Consider the following 21659-nt stretch of genomic DNA (forward strand, 5'->3'; position numbering starts at 1 on the left):
TTGGGTTACGTTTTCTAAGTGAAAAGGACTTTTACAGACAGCACAGTTCTCTAGCTGGTAAATGTGCTTCTCATTGCGTCATGGTTGGTTGCGCCATCGCACCTTTCACAACATTCCTTGACAGCTAACTGGCGGTCGTTTCATATAGAATGGCGCTCACGAACGACAGACATAAATGCCTCGGCGATTATATGTTTCTTGGCCTTAACCGCCGTATGGCTTATGGAATGACAGGATTTGAATGGCATTATTATGATGTCATGAATGCCAAGGTGCCTTATGACGTTATTATAACGTCATGGATGCCAAGGTGACTTGCACCACATGCATTTCCCAATTTTCGCGGGCGTTTAGCTTAGAAGCTAGAGGCACAGGCCATAAGAACGAAAGTAATGTGAACGATACAGTAAGGTCTTCAAGATGGCTATCTCAGTTCAAAACGTCAGATAGTTATGAACCACACCATTTAACACAGGGTTTTGACTCTTCCGGCCGAGACATGGTCTGGTTGGTTCCAATGAACCGCGTTTAAACATCGTATTATCAAGCGATGATACCTTTAAACTCGTAAGTCCTATTCACGCTATCGCTCATCCGATGTGTGCGAGTACCTCTGACAGCAATAACCGGGCTCGTCCGGGATTTGAACCCGGGACCTCTCGCACCCGAAGCGAGAATCATACCCCTAGACCAACGAGCCAGTGACAGACCGGATAGCGCGCCTATTTTGAGCTGCGCCATTTCTTTCACATCGCATGGTGCACGGCTCCGAGCACAGCCTGTTGTTGATTCGGGGAGTTCGGCGGGGGGGGAGGGGCACTCGGGGAACAAAGGCAGTGGGCGGAAAGGTAAGAAGAGAGAGAGAGAGGAGAAAGGAAAAAGTGGTGTACGTAACAGAGAAACTCTCAATCACCAAAGTAATATATGCTCCAGTCCACAAAGTTATTTGCACCACCTTAGTTTTCCTGTTTGAAATCGCGTGTATGACTGGCAGGTTTCGGACCCTGTCGTCGCCGGCGATTTCAACTGAACTCCCCGGCACAGGTCACTAACTGAACTCGAGTTTGTTTCCTGTTCGCGGGTCGGTAGGCACTGGGACGGGCTTCACAGTAACCGGCGGTGGCAGGCGTGTGATACTGCGCCGGCAAACAGAGAAACTCGGCCGCGGGGCGGGTCCTGCTGCGACACAATCCTGTTGGGTGTGCTAGTGTGCTCGGAGCCGTACACCGTGTGATGTAAAAATAACGACACGGCCCAGAATTGGGACGTTTTGGACCACGCTATCGGCTCGTTGGTCTAGGGGTATGATTCTCGCTTAGGGTACGAGAGGTCCCGGGTTCAAATCCCGGACGCAGCCCGCTTATTAACGAGCCCGAGCCCGGTACTCGCCTGCGTCGAACATGCCCAAGAGTGCGCATGTCTTGTAAGTTCGGGGATGCATGCGCTTGATAGTAACACACGCTTTAGCGCTATTTATGGCAACCAACCAGCCGATGTCTTCTGCCGGAAAACTCAAGATCATGGTTAATAGGAGAATGACACCTCTGCAGCTCCATTGGTGGTGAAACAGATGCGAAAGTTTGATCCGTGTGAACAGTTGTATCGAAATCTTTGGGACTTGCTCCGAATTTTTAGGTGAAGTAGCCGTTCTTCACCACCCGAACACCGTTCATCGCCTCTGCGCGAGCTCACGCACTGCGCACGCACAGGGGCGCGCCCAGGTCTTCCGAGAGGCAGTGTTATTTACCCCGCCTCATTGGCATGGGACAGGTATGCACTGTGCGATTGGCTCTTATAAAGAAGATGCCCGCATACAAATTCAAAGCGTTAAAGGACATATGGGTTTCCGGGCCATTCCGTGCCTCGTCACTGTGAGTTCGATCTATGGGGACAGAACAACAATAAGTGAAAAGTACAAAACGAGCAGCATATTGCCTGTTACAACACTGCCTGAAGCGAGGGCGCATGGCATGGTGTGTTGCAATGACAACCGTCAAAAACGCCGGACCATCCACGCGAAGACACATGCGACCTCATCAAGGTTTGTCTTACTCGGGGCTTATTCACGTAGGCGCGTTTCTCCACAGCAATAACTGGGCTCGTCCGGGATTTGAACCCGGGACCTCTCGCAACCCAAAGCGAGAATCATACCCCTAGACCACGAGCCGACAATCCTCACTTTCACATATCAATTTCAGTCCCTGCATTACGTTCACATGTTGCGGTCGTCATTGACGGTGTATCGCCCCCATCCACCGTCGCTTAAGCTCGTGACGTGCGCTGGCTACAGACGGCCGCCGGGGAGCATACCGTAAGGAACGAGCTTGATCCGTGAGACCGTTTGACTTGCGTCGATAGCTGTGTGGCAATGTGTAGGACGCCAGCGTGACTTCGTTAGACAGATAGACCAGGGCTGCCTGCCCTCTAGCTGCCAAGGACCGGGAGGATCTGGCAGAGCAGGTGTGGCGGGAACGGACATGGCGGAACGGAATAAAGAAGAGCTTGGGACAGGGCAGCACCCCAAGACTAACGGGATAAAGAAGAGTTTGTACAGCACCCCAAGACTAACGGGATAAGAGAAGCTTGGGACAGGGCAGCACCCCAAGACTAACGGGATAAAGAGGAGCTTGGGTCAGGGCAGCACCCCAAGACTAGCGGGATAAAGAGGAGTCTGGGACAGGGCAGCACCCCAAGACTAACGGGATGAGAAGAGCTTGGGACAGGGCAGCACCCCAAGACTTACGGGATAAAAGAAGAGTTTGGGGAGAGGGTAGCACAGCAAAAATAGCACAGAACGAAGTGCGAGATCGGAGAAAGAACAAAAACGGCATGTTATTCAACTGCTTAGGATTTGGCGAGCCACTAGTCGGGTGCTTGAAGCATGCAATTGTGTTTATCAAGGTTGATGTAAGATTGATTCATTCATGATTCAAAGATTAACCACCGTTGTTTATTCATCCATGTTATCGTTAAAGGTGTTATACAACTTAATGATGACAAGTCTTAAACTTACTTCCCTAAACTTAGTGAATTTTAAACCACTCACCGACTCAAACTAAATTACTAAATAATGAACATTAAACGTATTTGGTCTTCCAATAATAAAGTAGCGAAACGTGGCATGACGAAGAGATGCGCAACGGGAAAGCAAAATGCCTCCGGGATGAAAACGCAGGTTTTTATAGGCGGCCTTACATCACGGCCCTGTTGCAACTAATCCGATGTTTTGAGTATTTCAGGTTTCACGCGACAAAATTGCTTAGTTCCGCACTTAGTAAGGCTTGTGTGAAAAGGCCCTAGCGAAACGCAGAAATCCAAGACACCCATATGTGCTTCAAACGCATAGGAATAGCAAGCGGGTATCCCTAACAGCAGGAACCGGGCACGTAGCAAGGCTTGTGTGAAAAGGGCCTAGCGAAACGAAGAAATCCAACACGCCCATATGTGCTTGAACGCATAAGAATAGCAAACGGGTATCCCTAACGGCAAAAACGGGGCTCATCCAGGATTTGAGCCCGGGACCTCTCGCGCCCGAAGCGAGAATTATACCTCTAGACCAACGAGCCAATATTTTCACCATAAGCGTCCCACTTCTGGGCCCGCCGCTGCTTTTAAATTGTACAGGCGGTGGTTTCCCAGCGCACAACCCGCATCCGGCATCATTTTATAACCTCACAGTGTAAGGTTACCAGTGACGTCATTTGGGGAACAAGAGGTTTGTAACCCGAAAACTGATATAAGAAATGGACGGAGACTGGACAGGATAGGAGGGCGTGTTTGAGAGCGCATTGTGAAACGACGTGGTGAACAAAATGAAAGGGTGTGCACGACAGCCAACGAGGCAAGACGGAGGACATAGGACTCAGGGTAAAGGGCAGAGGTGCTGAGGACAGGATCAGAAAGAGAACAGGCAAGGTATGAGACTGGCAAAAGAAAAGAGAACAGTTAAAAACAGGATCTCGTCTCTCCCGCCCTCCCTGCGCAGCACGTCTGGTTCCATCACGCCCCGGACGGGACGTGACCGGTCAGACCGTGCCCTATCTTTTGCCTGTTTTCTGGTCCTGCCTTGTGTCGTAACGGTTCCTCAACATGCATCGCCAGAAATAAGCTGATGCTTTTAGGGCTTTGCTCCCTCGCGTCAATCTGTAGCCAGCGCTTTACGCCATAACCCTGTGAGACGATGGCGGATGTAGCCAGTGGGCTCGAAGCCTTACACCGCACGATGTAAAGTAACGGCACGGCCCAGAATTGGGACGTTATGGTCCTTTGTGTCGGCTTGTTCGTCTATGAGCATGATTCTCGCTTAGGGTGCGGGATGTTCCGGGTTCATTTCCCGGACGAGCCCGCTTATTAACTTCAGGGGCATGCGAGCGCATGTGTCGAACAGGCCCAAAGGTGCGAAGATCTTGTGAGTTGGAGATATCATCGCTTGATAGTCTAATGTTTCAACGTTAGTCATTAAAACCAACCAACTCATGTCTGCCAGAAAGCTCAAGACCAGGGTTGAAGGGAGTATGACACCTTTTTGCACTCTCTTCACAGTTCTATCAGTGATTTTAGGTGTTTCCATGTCGTATCGTATTAACTAATTTTGTTCTCTAATCTAGTGGAAAAAAGTTATTGTCGGCTTCCACTTTCAAGTTGTTTAGAAGTTGTTGTAGTGATGATTTACAGCTGTTCTGTCCACCACTGCATATGATTGTTTTTGGCGACAGAGCATATAATCATTCGTAAATTTTTCCATTGTTCTAATTAAGGAATAACCACGTTCTTTTACCTGGTGCACGAGTCCGAAAGGTTGGGGGAGTGGACGCTGAAGATGATGATCTGGTGATAACAATGTAGGATTGACGTTGATGAAGATTAACTCTGAAAAGCGATGCGTTCCGGGAACACCAAAGCGTATAATGATTACAATAATGCGCATACGTATTAATTCATCGGAGGACCTAACAACATCATGATTATCGTGAACTCTATATTCTCCTTGTGTCTAGTTGGTAGTTGCAGCTATTGTTTTGGGGCAAAATTGGTTGGAACAGCGGATTCTCGTTGCATTATCACCTTTCTCAGTGATGCTGTTTATATATATATATATATATATATATATATATTCATATATATATATATATATATATAGGAGTTAAAAATTATCATACATTATCATATTGTATGTCTCTCTACACACAACATGCCGGCTTGATTGACCAGGCTCCTCAGTGGCACACCATCGACCGGGGGTGGGTAAGGGTCGGCCTCGGCAGGACCAAGAGCACGGCCAAGACTGATTGACGTTGCCAGCCGTTTACGAAACTTGGACACGTCGATGTAAAGCATTGATGTCTTACACCCTTTAAAGGGCATGCTTACATCTGAAGATATAGTAACAACCATCAGATTTGAAGCAAGCTCACTTATGACTGCTGGTATACTTTCTAAGTAGAACAGACTGCTAAAGACAGCACAATTCTCTATCTGGTAAACATGCTCCCCAATGCGCCATGGCGAATGGCGCTCACGAACGGCAGACATAAATGCCTCAGCGATTACTTTTTTTTGTCTTAATCGCCGCATGGCTTATAGAATGACAGGATTTGAATGACGTTACTATGACGTCATGAATGCCAGGGTGTCTTGCCCGATATACATCTCCCACTTTTTGCGAGCGTTTACCTCAGAAACTAGAGAGGCTTAGGCCATAAGGACAGTATTGTGAACGATACCAATAAGTTGTCAAGGTAACTATCTCAGCTTGTAAATTCATATAAATGCGGAACACACCCTTTAACACCGGGCTTGAGTCTTCCCGCCGAGACATGGTCTGATTCGTAGCAATGAACCGCGTTTCAACATCGGAGTATCAAGCGATGATACCTTCAAACTCGGGAAATCCTACCGACGCTATGGCCTGCCCATGCCCCCACCTGTGACGGCGTTAAAGCCCGCATCACTATCAAGCGAAAACATCTCAGAGCTGACAGGAGCTATGAACCCTTGGGCATGTTCTACGCCCGCGAGTTTCTCTGACAGCAATAGCCGGGCTCGTCCGGGATTTGAACCCGGGGCCTCTCGCACCCTAAGCGAGAATCATACCCCTAGACCAACGAGCCGATACCATATCCCATAACGTCCCAATCTTGGGCCGTGCCGTTACTTTCACATCGCATGGTGTATGGCTCTGCGCACATTGGCCACACCCACGTAGGATTGTGTCGCAGCAGGACCCGCCCCGCGGCCGAGTTTCTCTATTGCCGGCGCAGTATCACACGCCTGCCGCCGTCGGTAACTGCGAAGCCCGTCCCAGTGCCTAGCCGCGAACAAGAAACAAACACGTACTCAGTTAATGGCCTGTGCAGGGGAGTTCAGTTGAAGTCGCCGGCCGCGACTGGGTCAGACAACTACCAGCCATACACGCGATTTCAAATAGCAAAACCAAGGTGATGCAGATGGCTTCGTGGACTGGATCGCATGTCAAGTCTGTAATTGGGAGTTCCTCAGTCACCCACGCCACCTTTTTCCTTTCTCCTCCACCTCTTCTTGCCTTTTCAGCTCACTTCTATCGTTCCCCAAGTCCGCCCCCACCCAACTTCTCGAGAATCGACACCAGCCTTCTGTGCGCTTCGGCGCCACGTCACACCACGCAACGCCCCTATGCATTTGGAAATCGAATATCTGAATGCTTTGAAGGGACCCATGCATCCCGCCAAACGAAATTCGCTGACTGCAGGCGGTTAAAGGTCGCGAACATAGTACGCAAGTTGTTCAGTGCGTTAACGAGGAACATTATTCACAAAGATAAGACAGTAGTATCAGCTTCACTCCTCCGATAAAAACCAGGAGAGTTGAGATATAGTTGGGTTATATGATTATAACCCAATATATAGTTGGGTTGTACATTACGTTAACCCAACTATATGTCTATTCTCCTGTTTTTATCCGCGGAATGAGGCTGATACTACTGTATTGTCGCGAATATATGCAATTGCTAATGGAGTATTACCCATTTTTTGGTGATTAGATAATGTGGCCGCTTAATACCCAGCCGTCGTTTAAAAACGCTTGAGGTTTTCTTGATGGGGATCATTGGAACCTTTCGGTTTGGAAGACAAAATTCGACGTGAATCGGTTTCTTTCTCAAAACATTGCACAGCCTCAGGTGCCAGACGAAATCAACGAAATCAGCCTTCTGTGCGCTTCTGCGCCAAGCCCATCTGCTTTTGAAAATCGAATATCTGAGTGCCTTGAAGGGACCCATTGCATCCCGCCAAGCGAAATTCCCTACTGCAGGTGGTTAAGTGTCGCGAATATATTACGTAAGTTGTTCACTGCATTACTGAGGAACATTCTTCACATAGATAAGACAGTAGCATTACCTTCATTCCTCCGATAAAAACCAGGAGAATGGAGATAAGTTGGTTTATACGATTATAACCTAATGCATACTGGGGTTATACATTAGGTTAACCCAACTATATCTCCGTTCTCCTTGTTTTTATCCGAGGAATGAGGCTGATACTAAGGTCTTGTTGCGAATACATGTAATTGCTGATGGAGGATTAAGCGTTTTTTGGTAGTAAGATAAGGTGGTCACTTCATCCCCAGCCCGTTGTCTAAAAACGCTTTAGATTTTCTCGATGGGGATCATTGGAATCTATCGGTTTGGAAGACAACATTCGACGCGAATCTGTTTCTGTCTCTAAACATTGCACAGCCTCAAGTGCCGAACGAAATCAACTGACATCTACAGAATTGCATTTCTGTTCAAGGAACATGTATTACGTGCTAACGGCTCGTCCACATGCATCGCCAGAAATAATTTGCAGCTTGCATGTCAATGCAACCCTAATGGTCACGGCCAAGCCGGATTACTAAAACCATACTCCCTAAGGACAGTCTGTGGCGAAAGTTCTCTACGCCATAACCTTCTGAGACGATGGGTGTGGCCATTGTGCCGAGCCGTGCGCCTTATGATATGAAAGCAACGGCACGGCTCACAATTGGGGCCTTATCGCTCGCAGCATCGGCTCGTTGGTCTAGGGGTATGATTCTCGCTTCGGGTGCGAGAGGTCCCGGGTTCAAATCCCGGACGAGCCCGTATCTTGCTGTCAGGGGTGTCGAGTTAATATCCCTATGCGATCAAGCACATACGGGTGTCTTGGACCTTCTCGTCCCGCCAGACGCTTTTCATACAAACATTATAAAGGACGGAACTAGCGAGCCTCACCGTATAGAACTTGGAATGCTCCAAACATCGGATTAGCTGCAACAGGGGTATGATGTATGGTCGGCTATAGCAAAAACCTGCGTTTTCATCCCGGTGGCATTTTTGCTTAGTCGTTAGATATCTCTTCGTCATGTCACGTTTCGTTACTTTGTTATTGGAAATAGTAAAACCAAATACTTTTAGTCTTGATCTATTTGTGTTTTTTTTTAGTCGGTGAGTGGTGTTAACTTCACTAATTTTAGGACAGCAGGTTTTGGGTTCATCATCATGGAGTCCAATAACACTTTTAATGATGATATGGATAAATTAACAATGGTGATTAAGTTTTGAACTGAACCATGCTTGTTTTATGCTGAACACAATAGCGTGCTTCAAACACCCTACTAATACCTCGCAAATCCTAAGCAGTCGAATAGCACGCCGTCTTATTCTTTCTCCAATCCCGTACTTTATCCTGCTCCAATTATTGTGCTGCCATGTCCCAAGCTCTTCCTTATCCCGTTCCGTCATGTCCGTTCCCGCCACACCTTGCTTTGTCAAATCCCCCTGCTCTTTGGCAGGCTAGAGGGCAGACAGCCCTGATCTGTGTGTCTAACGAATTCATGCGGCCTCCTACGCATTGTCGTAGTTTTCGACGCAAGTCAAAGGCCGTGGGGAAGCTCCATTCCCTGCACTGTGCTCCCCGGGGGCAGTCTGGAGCCAGCGCACGTCATGAACTTGCGCGACGGTGGATGTGGCCAGTGCATCGGCAGCTGTTGCATGCAAGATGTGAACGTAATGCAGGGGCCGCAATTGGGATGTGCAAGACAGTGTTGTCGGCTCGTTGGTCTAGGGGTATGATTCTCGCTTTGGGTGCGAGAGGTCCCGGGTTCAAATCCCGGACGAGCCCGGTTGTTGCTGCAGGAGAACGCGCCTGTGTTAAATAAGCCCGAGTAAGGCAAGGGTTTGTACCTTCGGATGTGCAATCACGTGATGGTCCAGTGTGTCGAAGGTAATCATTGCAACAAACCGTCCCATGCGCACTGGCTTCAGCCAGTGTAACAGGCAACATGCTTTCTTGCTTTGTATTTTTCACTCATGGTTGTTCTGTCACAGATCGGACTTACAGTGATGAGGCACGGAATGGCCCGGAAACCCATATGTCCTTCAACGCTTTAAATTTGTATGCGGGCATCGTTGACAATAACCGGGCTCATTATTGTCAACGATACCCAATTACGTATTGGGCATCGCCGGCCTAAGCCCGTGACCTCTCGCGCTCCAAGCGCGAATCACGCAGCGCACACCCGGCCCGTGCCAATGAGGCGGGGTAAATAACACTGTTTCTCGGAAGACCTGGGCGCGCCCCTGTGCGTGCATAGTGCGTGTGCTCGCGCAGAGGCGATGAGCGGTGTTCAGGTGGTGAAAAACGGGCATTTCACCTAAAAATTCGGAGCAAATCCGAAGGATTTTAGTGCAACTGTTCTTACGAATCAATCTGACGCGCGTGATTCACCACTAGTGAAAACTGCAAAAAGGTGCTGTCCTCCTGTTCACCATGATCTTGAGTTTTCCGGCAGAAGACATGGGTTGGTTGGTTGCAATGACCAGCGTTGTCAACTATCGAGCAAAGACATCTCCGAACGCACATGACCTACGCACCCTTGGGCATGTTCCACGCATGCGAGTGCCGGCTCGGGCTCGTTAATAAGCGGGCTCGTCCGGGATTTGAACCCGGGACCTCTCGCACCCTAAGCGAGAATCATACCCCTAGACCAACGAGCCGATAACGTAGCCTAAAACGTCCGAATTCTGGGCTGCGCCGTTACATTCACATCGCACGGTGTATGGCTCCGAGTACACTGGCCACACCCCCATACGACTGTGTCGCAGCAGGACCCACCCCGCGGTCGAGGTTCTCTGTTGCCGCGCAGTATCACACGCCTGCCGTCGTCGCTAACGGCGAAGCCCGTCCCAGTGCCTACCCGCGAACAAAAAACAAACACGAATTCAGTTAGTGGCCTGTGCCGGGGAGTTCAGTTGAAGTCGCCGGCCGCGACAGGGTCAGACACCTGCCAGTCATACACGCGATTTCAAACAACAAAGCCAAGGTGATGCAGATGACTTCATGGACTGGAACGTATATCAGTTTGGTGTTTGGGCGTTCCTCCGTCACCCACGCCACCTTTTTTCCTTTCTCCTCCCCCTCTTCTGGCCTTTCCGCCCACTTCCATCGTTCCCCGAGTCCGCTCCCTGCCGAACTTCTCGAGAATCGACCCCAGCCTTCTGTGCGCTTCTGCACCACGCCCATGTGCGTTTGAAAATAGAATATCTGAGTGCTTTGAAGAGCTCTTTGCATCCCGGAAGCGAAATTCGCTGACTGCAGGTGGTTAAGTGTCGCAAATATATTACGCAAGTTGTTCAGTGCATTAATGAGGAACATTATCCTCATAGGTAAGACAGTAGTGTTAGCGTCATTCCTCCGATAAAAACCAGGAAATGGAGGTATGGTTGGGTTATACGATTGTAACCCAATGTATGCTGGGGTTATACATTGTGTTAACCCAACTATATTTCCATTCTCCTGGTTTTTATCCGAGGAATGAGTCTGATACTACTGTCTTGTCGCGAATGCCTATAATTGCTGATGGAGGATGCAACATTTTTTGGTGGTTTGATAATGTGGTCGCTTAATTCCCAGCCCGTCGTATAAAAACGCTTTAGGTTTTCTCAATGGGGATCGTTAGAACCGTTCGGTTTGGAAAACAAAATTCGACGTGAATCGGTTTCTTCCTCAAAGCATTGCACAGCCTCAGGTGCCGAACGAAATTAATCGACGTCTACAGAACTGCATTTCCGCTCAAGAAACATACATTCCGTGCTAACGGCTCCTCCACATGCATCGCCAGAAAAAAATTTCGAGCTTGATTGGGACCTTGTCGCGCGTACCACCGGCTCGTTGGTCTAGGGGTATGATTCTCGCTTCGGGTGCGAGAGGTCCCGGGTTCAAATCCCGGACGAGCCCGTATCTTGCGGCCAGGGGCATCCGGTTGATATCCCCATGCGTTCAAGCACATACGGGTGTCTTGGACCTTTGCGTCCTGCCAGACGCTTTTCACACAAACATCCCTAAGTACGGAACTAACGAGCCTCACCGCGTGCAGCTTGGAATGCTCCAAACATCGGATTAGCTGCAACAGCGCCATGATGTGTGATCAGCTATAAAAACCTGCGTTTTCATCCGGTGGCATTTTTGATTGGTCCTTAAATTTCTCTTTGCCATGTCACGTTTCGCTACTTTGTTATTGGAAGCCGCAAAACCAAAGACGTTTAGTTTTGATTCCTTTTTTTATTCGGTGAGTGGTGCAATTTTCACTAATTTTAGGACAGCAGGTTTTGGGTTTATTATCATGGAGTCCAATAACACTTTTAAAGATGACATGGATAAATGAACAATGGTGATTAACTTTTGAACTGAACCAGCCTTGTTTTATGCTGAACACAATGGCGTGCTTCAAACACCCGACTATTATCTCGCAAATCCTAAGCACTCAAATAGCATGCCGTTTTGTTCTTTCTCCAATCCCATGGTTTATCCTGTGCCATTCCTTGTGCTGCCCTGTCCTCAAGCTCTTCCTTATCCCGTTCCATCATGTCCGTTCCCGCCACACCTTGCTTTGTCGAATCCCTCTTCCCTTTAGCAGGCTAGAGGGCAGACAGCCCTGGTCTGTATGTCTAACGAAGTCATGCGGGCGTCCCACATGTTGTCATACAGTTTTCGACACAAGTCAAAGGTCGTGGCGAAGCTCCGCTTCCCGCGCTGTACTCCCCGGGGACAGTCTGTAGCCAGCGCACGTCACGAGCTTGCGCGACGGTGGATGTGGCCAGTGCACCGGCAGCTATTGCATGCAAGATGTGAACGTAATGCAGGGAGCGCAGTTGGGATGTGAAGGTAACGGTTGTCGGCTCGTTGGTCTAGGGGTATGATTCTCGCTTTGGGTGCGAGGGGTCCCGGGTTCAAATCCCGGACGAGCCCCGTTCTTGCTGTAAGAGGAACGATTCGTTGTTAAATTAGCCCTAGTACTACAAGGGTTTGAGTCTGGATGTATCTTCGCGTGATGGTCCAGTGTTTGAACGGTAGTTATTGCAACAAACCATCTCATGCGCCCTGGCTCCAGGCAGTGTAACAGGCAATATGCTTTCTTGCTCTGCATTTTTCACTTATTGTTGTTCTACCACATAGATCGAACTCACAGACACGAGGCACAGAATGGCCTGAAAACCGATATGTCCTTCAGCGCTTTAAATTTGTATGCGGGCATCTTTGACAATAACCGGGTTCGTCTGGGTTTAACCCCGTGACCTCTCGCACTCCAAGCGTGAGTCACACAGCGCATACCTGGCCCGTGCCAATGAGGCGGGGTATATAACACTGCCTCTCGGAAGACCTGGGCGCGCCCCAGTGCGTGCGCAATGCGTGTGCTTGAGCGGAAGCGATGGGCAGTGTTCGGGTGGTGAAGAACGGCTATTTCACCTAAAAAACCGGAACATCTCCGAAGGACTTCGACACAACTGTTCTTACGAATCAAACTGACGCGTCTGATTCACCACTAGCGAAAACTGCAAAAGGTGTTATCCATCTGTTAACCATGATCTTGAGTCTTCCGGCAGGAGACATGGGTTGGTTGATTGCAATGACCAGCGTTGTCGACTATCGAGCAAAGACATCTCCGAACGCACATGACCTACGCACCCTTGGGCATGTTCGACGCGTGCGAGTGCCGGCTCGGGCTCGTTAATAAGCGGGCTCGTCCGGGATTTGAACCCGGGACCTCTCGCACCCTAAGCGAGAATCATACCCCTAGACCAACGAGCCGGTTACGTAGCATGAAACGTCCCAATTCTGGGCCGCGCCGTTACATTCACATCGCACGATGTATGGATACGAGTACACTGGCCACACCCACAAAGGACTGTGTCGCAGCAGGACCCACCCCGCGGTCGAGTTTCTCTGTTGCCGGCGCAGTATCACACGCCTGCCGCCGTCGCTAACGGCAAAGCCCGTCCCAGTGCCTACCCGCGAACAAGAAACAAACACGAATTCAGTTAGTGGCCTGTGCCGGGAGTTCAGTTGAAGTCGCCGGCCGCGACTGGGTCAGACAACTGTCAGTCATACACGCGATTTCAATCAGCAAAACCAAGGTGATGCAGATGACTTCGTGGACTGGAGCGTATATGAGTTTGATGATTGGGAGTTCCTCCGTCACCGACGCCACCTTTTTTCCTTTCTCCTCCCTCTCTTCTGGCCTTTCCGCCCACTTTCATCGTTCCCCGAGTCCGCTCCCCGCCGAACTTCTCGAGAATCGACCCCAGCCTTCTGTGCGCTTCTGCACCACGCCCATGTGCGTTTGAAAATAGAATATCTGTGTGCTTTGAAGAGCTCTTTGCATCCCGGCAAGCGAAATTCGCTGACTGCAGGTGGTTAGTGTCGCAAATATATTACGCAAGTTGTTCAGTGCATTAATGAGGAACATTATCCTCATAGGTAAGACAGTAGTATTAGCGTCATTCCTCCGATAAAAACCAGGAAATGGAGATATGGTTGGGTTATACGATTGTAACCCAATGTATACTGGGGTTATACATTGGGTTTACCCAACTACATCTCCATTCTCCTGGTTTCTATCCGAGGAATGAGTCTGATACTACTGTCTTTTCGCGAATACATGTAATTGCTGATGGAGGAATAAACGTTTTTTGGTAATAAGATAAGGTGGTCGCTTAATCCCCAGCCCGTCGTCTAAAAACGCTTTAGGTTTTCTCGATGGGGATCATTGGAACCGCTCGGTTTGAAAGACAAAATTCGATGTGAATCGGTTTCTTCCTCAAAGCATTGCACAGCCTCAGGTGCCGAACGAAATTAATCGACGTCTATAGAATTGCATTTCCGCTCAAGGAACATGCATTCCGTGCTATCGGCTCCTCCACATGCATCGCCAGAAAAAAAAAATTGGAGCTTGCACGTCAATGCATCCCCGATGGTCACGTCCAAGCCCGATTACTACGACCATACCCCCTTAGGACAGTCTGTAGCTGAAGTGCTCTCCGCCATGGCCTTGTGAGACGATGGGTGTGGCCAGTGTGCTGGGCCGTACGCCTTACGATGGAAAGGTAACGGCACGGCTCACAATTGGGACCTTGTCGCGCGTACCACCGGCTCGTTGGTCTAGGGGTATGATTCTCGCTTCGGGTGCGAGAGGTCCCGGGTTCAAATCCCGGACGAGCCCGCATATTGCTGTCGGGGGGTATCCAGTTGATATCCCAATGCGTTCAAACACATATGGGTGTCTTTGACCTTTGCGTTCCGCCACAGGCTTTTCATACAAACATTACTAAGGACGGAACTAACGAGCCTCACCGTATAGAACTTGGAATGCTATAAACATCAGTTTTGCTGCAACAGGGGTATAATGTATGGTCGGCCATAGCAAAAACCTGCGTTTTGATCCCGGTGGCATTTTTGCTTAGTTGCTAGATATCTCTTCGTCATGTCACGTTTCGTTACTTTATTATTGGAAATAGCAAAACCAAATACTTTTAGTTTTGATTCATTGCTGTTTTTTTTAGTTGGTGAGTGGTTAAATTTCACTAATTTTAGGACAGCAGGTTTTGGGTTTATCATCATTGAGTACAATAGCACTTTTAATGATGATATGGATGAATTAACAATGGTGATAAACTTTTGAATTGAGCCACCTTTGTTTTATGCTGAACACAAAAGCGTACTTCAAACACACGAATAATGCTTCGCAAATCCTAAGCAGTCGAATACCATGCCGCTTTGTTCTTTATCCAATTCCGTACTTTATCCTGTGTCAATCCTTGTGCTGCCCTGTCCCAAGCCCTTCTTTATCCCGTTCCGCCATGTCCGTTCCCGCCACACCTTGCTTTGTCAAATCCCCCCTGCTCTTTGGCAGGCTAGAGGGCAGACAGCCCTGATCTGCATGTCCAACGAAGTCATGCGGGCGTCCCACGTATTGTCATACAGTTTTCGACGCAAGTCAAAGGCCGTGGGGAAGCTCCCTTCCCTGCGCTGTGCTTCCCGGGGGCAGTCTGTAGCCAGCGCACGTCACGAGCTTGCGCGATGGTGGAGGTGACCATTGCATCGGCAGCTGTTGCATGCATGATGTGAGCATAATGCAGGGACCGCGTTTGGGGTGTGAAAGCGCGTACCGTCGGCTCGTTGGTCTAGGGGTATGATTCTCGCTTTGGGTGCGAGAGGTCCCGGGTTCAAATACCGGACGAGCCCGCTTGTTGCTGCAAGAGAACGCGCCTTTGTTAAATAAGCTCGAGTAAAGCAAGGGTTTATAACTTCGGATGTGTAATCGCGTAATGGTCCAGTGTGTCGACGGTAATCATTGCAGCAAACCATCCCATGCGCACTGGCTTCAGGCAGTGTAACAGGCAATATGCTTTCTTGCTTTGTATTTTTCACTCATTGTTGTTCTGTCAGATCGAACTTACAGTGACGAGGCACGGAATGGCCCGGAAACCCATATGTCCTTCAACACTTTAAATTTGTACGCGGGCATCGTTGACAATAACTGGGCTCATTGTTGTCAACCATACCCAATTACGTATTGGGTATAGTGGGCCTAAATCCGTGACCTCTCGCGCTCCAAGCGCGAATCACACAGCGCATACCCGGCCCGTGCCAATGAGGCGGGGTAAATAACACTGCTTCTCGGAAGACCTGGGCGCGCCCCTGTGCGTGCGTAGTGCGTGTGCTCGCGCAGAGGCGATTAGCGGTGTTCAGGTGGTGAAAAACGGCCATTTCACCTAAAGATTCGGAGCAAATCCGAAGGATTTTAATGCAACTGCTCTTACGAATCAAACTGACACGTCTGATTCACCACTAGTGAAAACCGCAAAAAGGTGCTATCCTCCTGTTAACCATGATCTTGAGTTTTCCGGCAGAAGACATTGGTTGGTTGGTTGCAATGACCGGCGTTGTCAAGTATCGAGCAAAGACATCTCCGAACGCACATGACCTACGCACCCCTGGGCATGTTCGACGCATGCGAGTGCCGGCTCGGGCTCGTTAATAAGCGGGCTCGTCCGGGATTTGAACCCGGGACCTCTCGCACCCTAAGCGAGAATCATACCCCTAGACCAACGAGCCGATAACGTAGCCTAAAACGTCCCAATTCTGGGCCGCGCCGGTACATTCACATCGCACGGTGTATGGCTCCGAGTACACTGGCCATACCCACAAAGGACTGTGTCGCAGCAGGACCCACCCCGCGGTCGAGTTTCTCTGTTGCCGGCGCAGTATCACACGCCTGCCGTCGTCGCTAACGGCGAAGCCCGTCCCAGTGCCTACCCGCGAAAAAGAAACAAACACGAATTCAGTTAGTGGCCTGTGCCGGGGAGTTCAGTTGAAGTCGCCGGCCGCGACAGAGTCAGACACCTGCCAGTCATACACGCGATTTCAAACAACAAAACCAAGGTGATGCAGATGACTTCGTGGACTGGAGCGTATATGAGTTTGATGATTGGGAGTTCCTCCGTCACCGACGCCACATTTTTTCCTTTCTCCTCCCCCTCTTTTGGCCTTTCCGTCCACTTCCATCGTTCCCCGAGTCCGCTCCCCGCCGAACTTCTCGAGAATCGACCCCAGCCTTCTGTGCGCTTCTGCACCACGCCCATGTGCGTTTGAAAATAGAATATCTGAGTGCTTTGAAGAGCTCTTTGCATCCCGGCAAGCGAAATTCGCTGACTGCAGGTGGTTAAGTGTCGCAAATATATTACGCAAGTTGTTCAGTGCATCAATGAGGAACATTACCCTCATCGGTAAGACAGTAGTGTTAGCGTCATTCCTCCGATAAAAACCAGGAAATGGAGATATGGCTGGGTTATACGATTGTTACCCAATGTATGCTGGGGTTATACATTGTGTTAACCCAAGTATATTTCCACTCTCCTGGTTTTTATCCGAGGAATGAGTCTGATACTACTGTCTTGTCGCGAATGCCTATAATTGCTGATGGAGGATGCAACATTTTTTGGTGGTTTGATGATGTGGTCGCTTTATTCCCAGCCCGTCGTATAAAAACGCTTTAGGTTTTCTCAATGGGGATCGTTAAAACCGTTCGGTTTGGAAGACAAAATTCGATGTGAATCGATTTCTTCCTCAAAGCATTGCACAGCCTCAGGTGCCGAACGAAATTAATCGACGTCTACAGAACTGCATTTCCGCTCAAGAAACATACCTTCCGTGCTAACGGCTCCTCCACATGCATCGCCAGAAAAAAATTCGAGCTTGATTGGGACCTCGTCGCTCGCAGCACCGGCTCGTTGGTCTAGGGGTATGATTCTCGCTTCGGGTGCGAGAGGTCCCGGGTTCAAATCCCGGACGAGCCCGTATCTTGCGGCCAGCGGCATCCAGTTGATATCCCCATGCGTTCAAGCACATACGGGTGTCTTGGACCTTTGCGTCCTGGCAGACGCTTTTCACACAAACATCCTTAAGTACGGAACCAACGAGCCTCACTGCATGCAACTTGGAATGCTCCAAACATCGGATTAGCTGCAACAGCGCCATGATGTGTGATCAGCTATAAAAACCTGCGTTTTCATCCGGTGGCATTTTTGATTGGTCCTTAAATATCTCTTTGCCATGTCACGTTTCGCTACTTTGTTATTGGAAGCCGCAAAACCAAAGACGTTTAGTTTTGATTCCTTTTTTTTTTCGGTGAGTGGTGCAATCTTCACTAATTTTAGGACAGCAGGTTTTGGGTTTATTATCATGGAGTCCAATAACACTTTTAAAGATGACATGGATACATGAACAATGGTGATTAACTTTTGAACTGAACCAACCTTGTTTTATGCTGAACACAATAGCGTGCTTCAAACACCCGACTATTATCTCGCAAATCCTAAGCACTCAAATAGCATGCCGTTTTGTTCTTTCTCCAATCCCATAGTTTATCCTGTGCCATTCCTTGTGCTGCCCTGTCCTCAAGCTCTTCCTTATCCCGTTCCATCATGTCCGTTCCCGCCACACCTTGCTTTGTCGAATCCCTCTTCCCTTTAGCAGGCTAGAGGGCAGACAGCCCTGGTCTGTATGTCTAACGAAGTCATGCGGGCGTCCCACATGTTGTCATACAGTTTTCGACACAAGTCAAAGGTCGTGGCGAAGCTCCGTTTCCCGCGCTGTACTCCCCGGGGGCAGTCTGTAGCCAGCGCACGTCACGAGCCTGCGCGACGGTGGATGTGGCCAGTGCACCGGCAGCTATTGCATGCAAGATGTGAACGTAATGCAGGGAGCGCAGTTAGGATGTGAAGGTAACATTTGTCGGCTCGTTGGTCTAGGGGTGTGATTCTCGCTTTGGGTGCGAGGGGTCCCGGGTTCAAATCCCGGACGAGACCCGTTCTTGCTGTAAGGGGAACGATTCGTTGTTAAATAAGCCCCATAACTACAAGGGTTTGAGTCTGGATGCATCTTCGCGTGATGGTCCAGTGTTTGAACGGTAGTTATTGCAACAAACCATCTCATGCGCCCTGGCTCCAGGCAGTGTAACAGGCAATATGCTTTCTTGCTTTGTACTTTTCACTTACTATTCTGTCACATAGATCGAACTCACAGCATCGAGGCGCAGAATGCCCGGAAACCCATATGTCCTTCAACGCTAAAAGCTGTTTGCGGGCATCTTTGACAATAACCGGGCTCATTTGGGTTTGAGTCCGTGACCTCTCGCACTCCAAGGGCGAATCACGCAGCGCATACCTGGCTCGTACCAATGAGGCGGGGTAAACAACACTGCCTCTCGGAAGACCTGGGCTCGCCCGTGTGCGTGCGCAGTGCGCGTGCTCGCGGAGAGGCGATGAGCTATGTTCGAGTGTTCAAGAGCGGCTACTTCACCTAAAAATTCGGAGCAAGTCCGGAGGATTTTGATACAACTGTTCTTACGGATCAAACTTACGCGTCTGATTCACCACTAGCGAGAACTGCAAAAAGGTGTCATTCTCCTGTTAACCATGGTCTTGAGTTTTCCGGCAGAAGACATGAGTTGGTTGGTTGCAATAGTTAGCGTTAAAGCATGCATCACTACCATGCGAGGATACCTCCGAGCTCACAAGAGCTACGGACCCTTGGTCATGTTCGACGCATGCGAGTGCCTCTGACAGCAATAGCCGGGTTCGTCCGGGATTTGAAGCAGGGACCCCTCGCACCAGGCGAGAATCACGCCACTGGGCCAACGAGCCGATAACACATCCTGTACCATCGCAATTCTTGTATCACACGCCTGCTGCCGTCGGTAAATGCGAAGCCCACCCCAGTGCCTACCCGCGAACAAGAAGTTCAGTTAGGGGCCTGTGCGGGGGAGCTCAGTTGAAATCGCCGGCCACGACAGGGTCCGACACCTGCCAGTCAAACACGCGATTTCAAACAGCAAAACCAAGGTGAAGCAGGCGACTTCGTGAACTGCAACGTATATATGCGAGCACCTGCGGTACAGGTACTCGCATGCATGGGGTAAGCCACAGCCTCGGTACGATTTACCAAGTTTGAAGGCATCATCGCTTGATAATCCGATGTTGAAACGCGGTTCATTGCCACGAATCAGACCATGCCTCGGCCGGAAGACTCAATCCCGGTGTTAAGGGGTGTGTTCCGCATTTATATGAATTTCTAAGCTGAGATAGCTATCTTGAAGACCTTTCGGTATTGTTCACAATGCTGTCCTCATGGCCTAAACCTCTAGTTTTACAGGTAAAAGCTCGCAAAAATTGGGAAACGTATATCGGGCAAGACACCTCGGCATTCCTGACGCCATAATAACGTCATTCAAATCCTGTCATTCCAAAAGCCATGCGGCGATTAAGGCAAGCAAAATGTAATCGCCGAGGCATTTTTGCCTGCCGTTCGTGAGCGCCATTCCAGATGGAAACATCCGCCAAATAGGTCTCAATGAATGTTGTGAAAGGTACGATGGCCTAACCAACTAAGGTGCATTAAGGAACATATTTACCAGATAGGGAGCTGAGCTGTTTGTAGCAGTCTGTTCCACTTATAAAGTATACCAACAGTCATAAATGAGCTTGCTTCAAATCTGATGGTTGTTTCCGTATCTGCAGATGTGAAACATCACCTTTAAAGGGCGTATGACATCAATGCTTTGCATCGACGTGTCCAAGTTTCGTAAACGTCTGGCAACGTCAACCAGCCTTGGCCGTGCTCTTGGTCGTGCCGAGGCAAGGCAGGACCAGAAACAAGGCAAAAGATAGGGCACGGCCTGACCTGACAGCCTGACCTGACCGGTTACGCCCCGTTCGGGGCGTGATGGAGCCAGACGGGCTGCGCAGGGAGGGCAGCAGAGACGAGATCCCGTTTTAGCTGCTCTCTTTTTTTGCCAGTCTCATTCCCTGCCTTTTCTCTTTTTGATCCTGTCCTCAACAGTTCGACCTTTGCCCTTCACCCTGAGTCCTAAGTCCTCTGTCTTGCATTATCAGCTGCCGTACACACCCTTCCATTCTGGCCTGTACGTTGTCCCAAAATGCGTTCTCAATCGTGTGCTCCTAACCTGTTCTGTCTCAGTCCATTGCCTACATCAGTTTTCGGGTTACCAACGTGTTGTCCCCAGAATGACGACACTAATAGCAATACACTGTGAGCCTATAAAATGATGCTGGATGCGGACTGTGCGCTGGAAACCGCCGCCTGTACTATTTGAAACCAGCGGCGCGGCCGAGAAGTGGGACGCTTATAACGATATTGACGGATCGTTGGTCCAGGGGTCTGGTTCTCGCTTCGGGTGCTAGAGGTACCGGTTTGAAATCCCGGACGAGCCCAGTTGCTGCCGTCAGGGGTACCAGGTTGCTATATCTATGCGTTCAAACACATTTGGGTGTCTTGGGCCTTCCGGGCCTTGGTATTTGCTTTTCACACAAACATTGCAAAGTACCGAACTCACCAGTCTCGCCATATGAAGCCCGCAATGCTACAAACATCAGATAAGTTGCAACAGGGTTGTGGTGTGTGCTAGACTATAACAAAAAAAGTGCGTTATTATCCCGGACCCATTTTTGGTATGCTGTTGGGCATCTCTTCGTGATGTCACGTTCCGCTGCTTTATTACTTGAATTAGTAGGACTAAATACCCATAGCTTTGATTCGTTCGTCATTTATTTTTTTATCGGTGAGCGGTGTAGTTTTAACTAATTTTTGGAAAGCAAGTTTTGGATTTACCATCATTGTGTTCAATAATACAATCAAGATGATGATATGGTTGAATGAACAATAGACGTAAACTTTTGAAATGCAACAAACTTGTTTTATGAATGAACACAATCGCGTGCTTCGGGCATCCAACTAACAGCTCGCAAATTCTAAGCAGTCAAATAGCATGCCGTTTTGTTCTTTCTTCAATCCTGCGCTTCGTTCTGTGTT

At 49.2% G+C, this 21659-nt stretch overlaps 12 non-coding genes across 12 annotated transcripts; 7 read left to right on the top strand and 5 right to left on the bottom strand.

Annotated features, from left to right (window-relative positions):
* Positions 1 to 628: 628 nt before the first annotated feature.
* TRNAP-CGG (transfer RNA proline (anticodon CGG)) lies at positions 629 to 700 on the bottom strand. Its single transcript has one exon. It is a non-coding gene; the product is annotated as a tRNA-Pro (tRNA).
* Positions 701 to 6038: 5338 nt separating this feature from the next.
* On the bottom strand, positions 6039 to 6110 carry TRNAP-AGG (transfer RNA proline (anticodon AGG)). The gene has a single exon. It is a non-coding gene; the product is annotated as a tRNA-Pro (tRNA).
* Positions 6111 to 8022: 1912 nt separating this feature from the next.
* On the top strand, positions 8023 to 8094 carry TRNAP-CGG (transfer RNA proline (anticodon CGG)). Its single transcript has one exon. It is a non-coding gene; the product is annotated as a tRNA-Pro (tRNA).
* Positions 8095 to 9041: 947 nt separating this feature from the next.
* TRNAP-UGG (transfer RNA proline (anticodon UGG)) lies at positions 9042 to 9113 on the top strand. Its single transcript has one exon. It is a non-coding gene; the product is annotated as a tRNA-Pro (tRNA).
* An 803-nt stretch (positions 9114 to 9916) lies between these two features.
* On the bottom strand, positions 9917 to 9988 carry TRNAP-AGG (transfer RNA proline (anticodon AGG)). Its single transcript has one exon. It is a non-coding gene; the product is annotated as a tRNA-Pro (tRNA).
* Positions 9989 to 11156: 1168 nt separating this feature from the next.
* On the top strand, positions 11157 to 11228 carry TRNAP-CGG (transfer RNA proline (anticodon CGG)). The gene has a single exon. It is a non-coding gene; the product is annotated as a tRNA-Pro (tRNA).
* Positions 11229 to 12167: 939 nt separating this feature from the next.
* On the top strand, positions 12168 to 12239 carry TRNAP-UGG (transfer RNA proline (anticodon UGG)). The gene has a single exon. It is a non-coding gene; the product is annotated as a tRNA-Pro (tRNA).
* A 768-nt stretch (positions 12240 to 13007) lies between these two features.
* TRNAP-AGG (transfer RNA proline (anticodon AGG)) lies at positions 13008 to 13079 on the bottom strand. The gene has a single exon. It is a non-coding gene; the product is annotated as a tRNA-Pro (tRNA).
* A 1339-nt stretch (positions 13080 to 14418) lies between these two features.
* TRNAP-CGG (transfer RNA proline (anticodon CGG)) lies at positions 14419 to 14490 on the top strand. The gene has a single exon. It is a non-coding gene; the product is annotated as a tRNA-Pro (tRNA).
* A 950-nt stretch (positions 14491 to 15440) lies between these two features.
* TRNAP-UGG (transfer RNA proline (anticodon UGG)) lies at positions 15441 to 15512 on the top strand. Its single transcript has one exon. It is a non-coding gene; the product is annotated as a tRNA-Pro (tRNA).
* An 801-nt stretch (positions 15513 to 16313) lies between these two features.
* TRNAP-AGG (transfer RNA proline (anticodon AGG)) lies at positions 16314 to 16385 on the bottom strand. Its single transcript has one exon. It is a non-coding gene; the product is annotated as a tRNA-Pro (tRNA).
* A 1169-nt stretch (positions 16386 to 17554) lies between these two features.
* Positions 17555 to 17626, top strand: TRNAP-CGG (transfer RNA proline (anticodon CGG)). The gene has a single exon. It is a non-coding gene; the product is annotated as a tRNA-Pro (tRNA).
* Positions 17627 to 21659: the final 4033 nt, after the last annotated feature.

This window comes from Pollicipes pollicipes, unplaced genomic scaffold (genome assembly GCF_011947565.3).
Source record: "Pollicipes pollicipes isolate AB1234 unplaced genomic scaffold, Ppol_2.1 Scaffold_6138;HRSCAF=7277_pilon_pilon_pilon, whole genome shotgun sequence".
Taxonomy (NCBI): domain Eukaryota; kingdom Metazoa; phylum Arthropoda; class Thecostraca; order Pollicipedomorpha; family Pollicipedidae; genus Pollicipes; species Pollicipes pollicipes.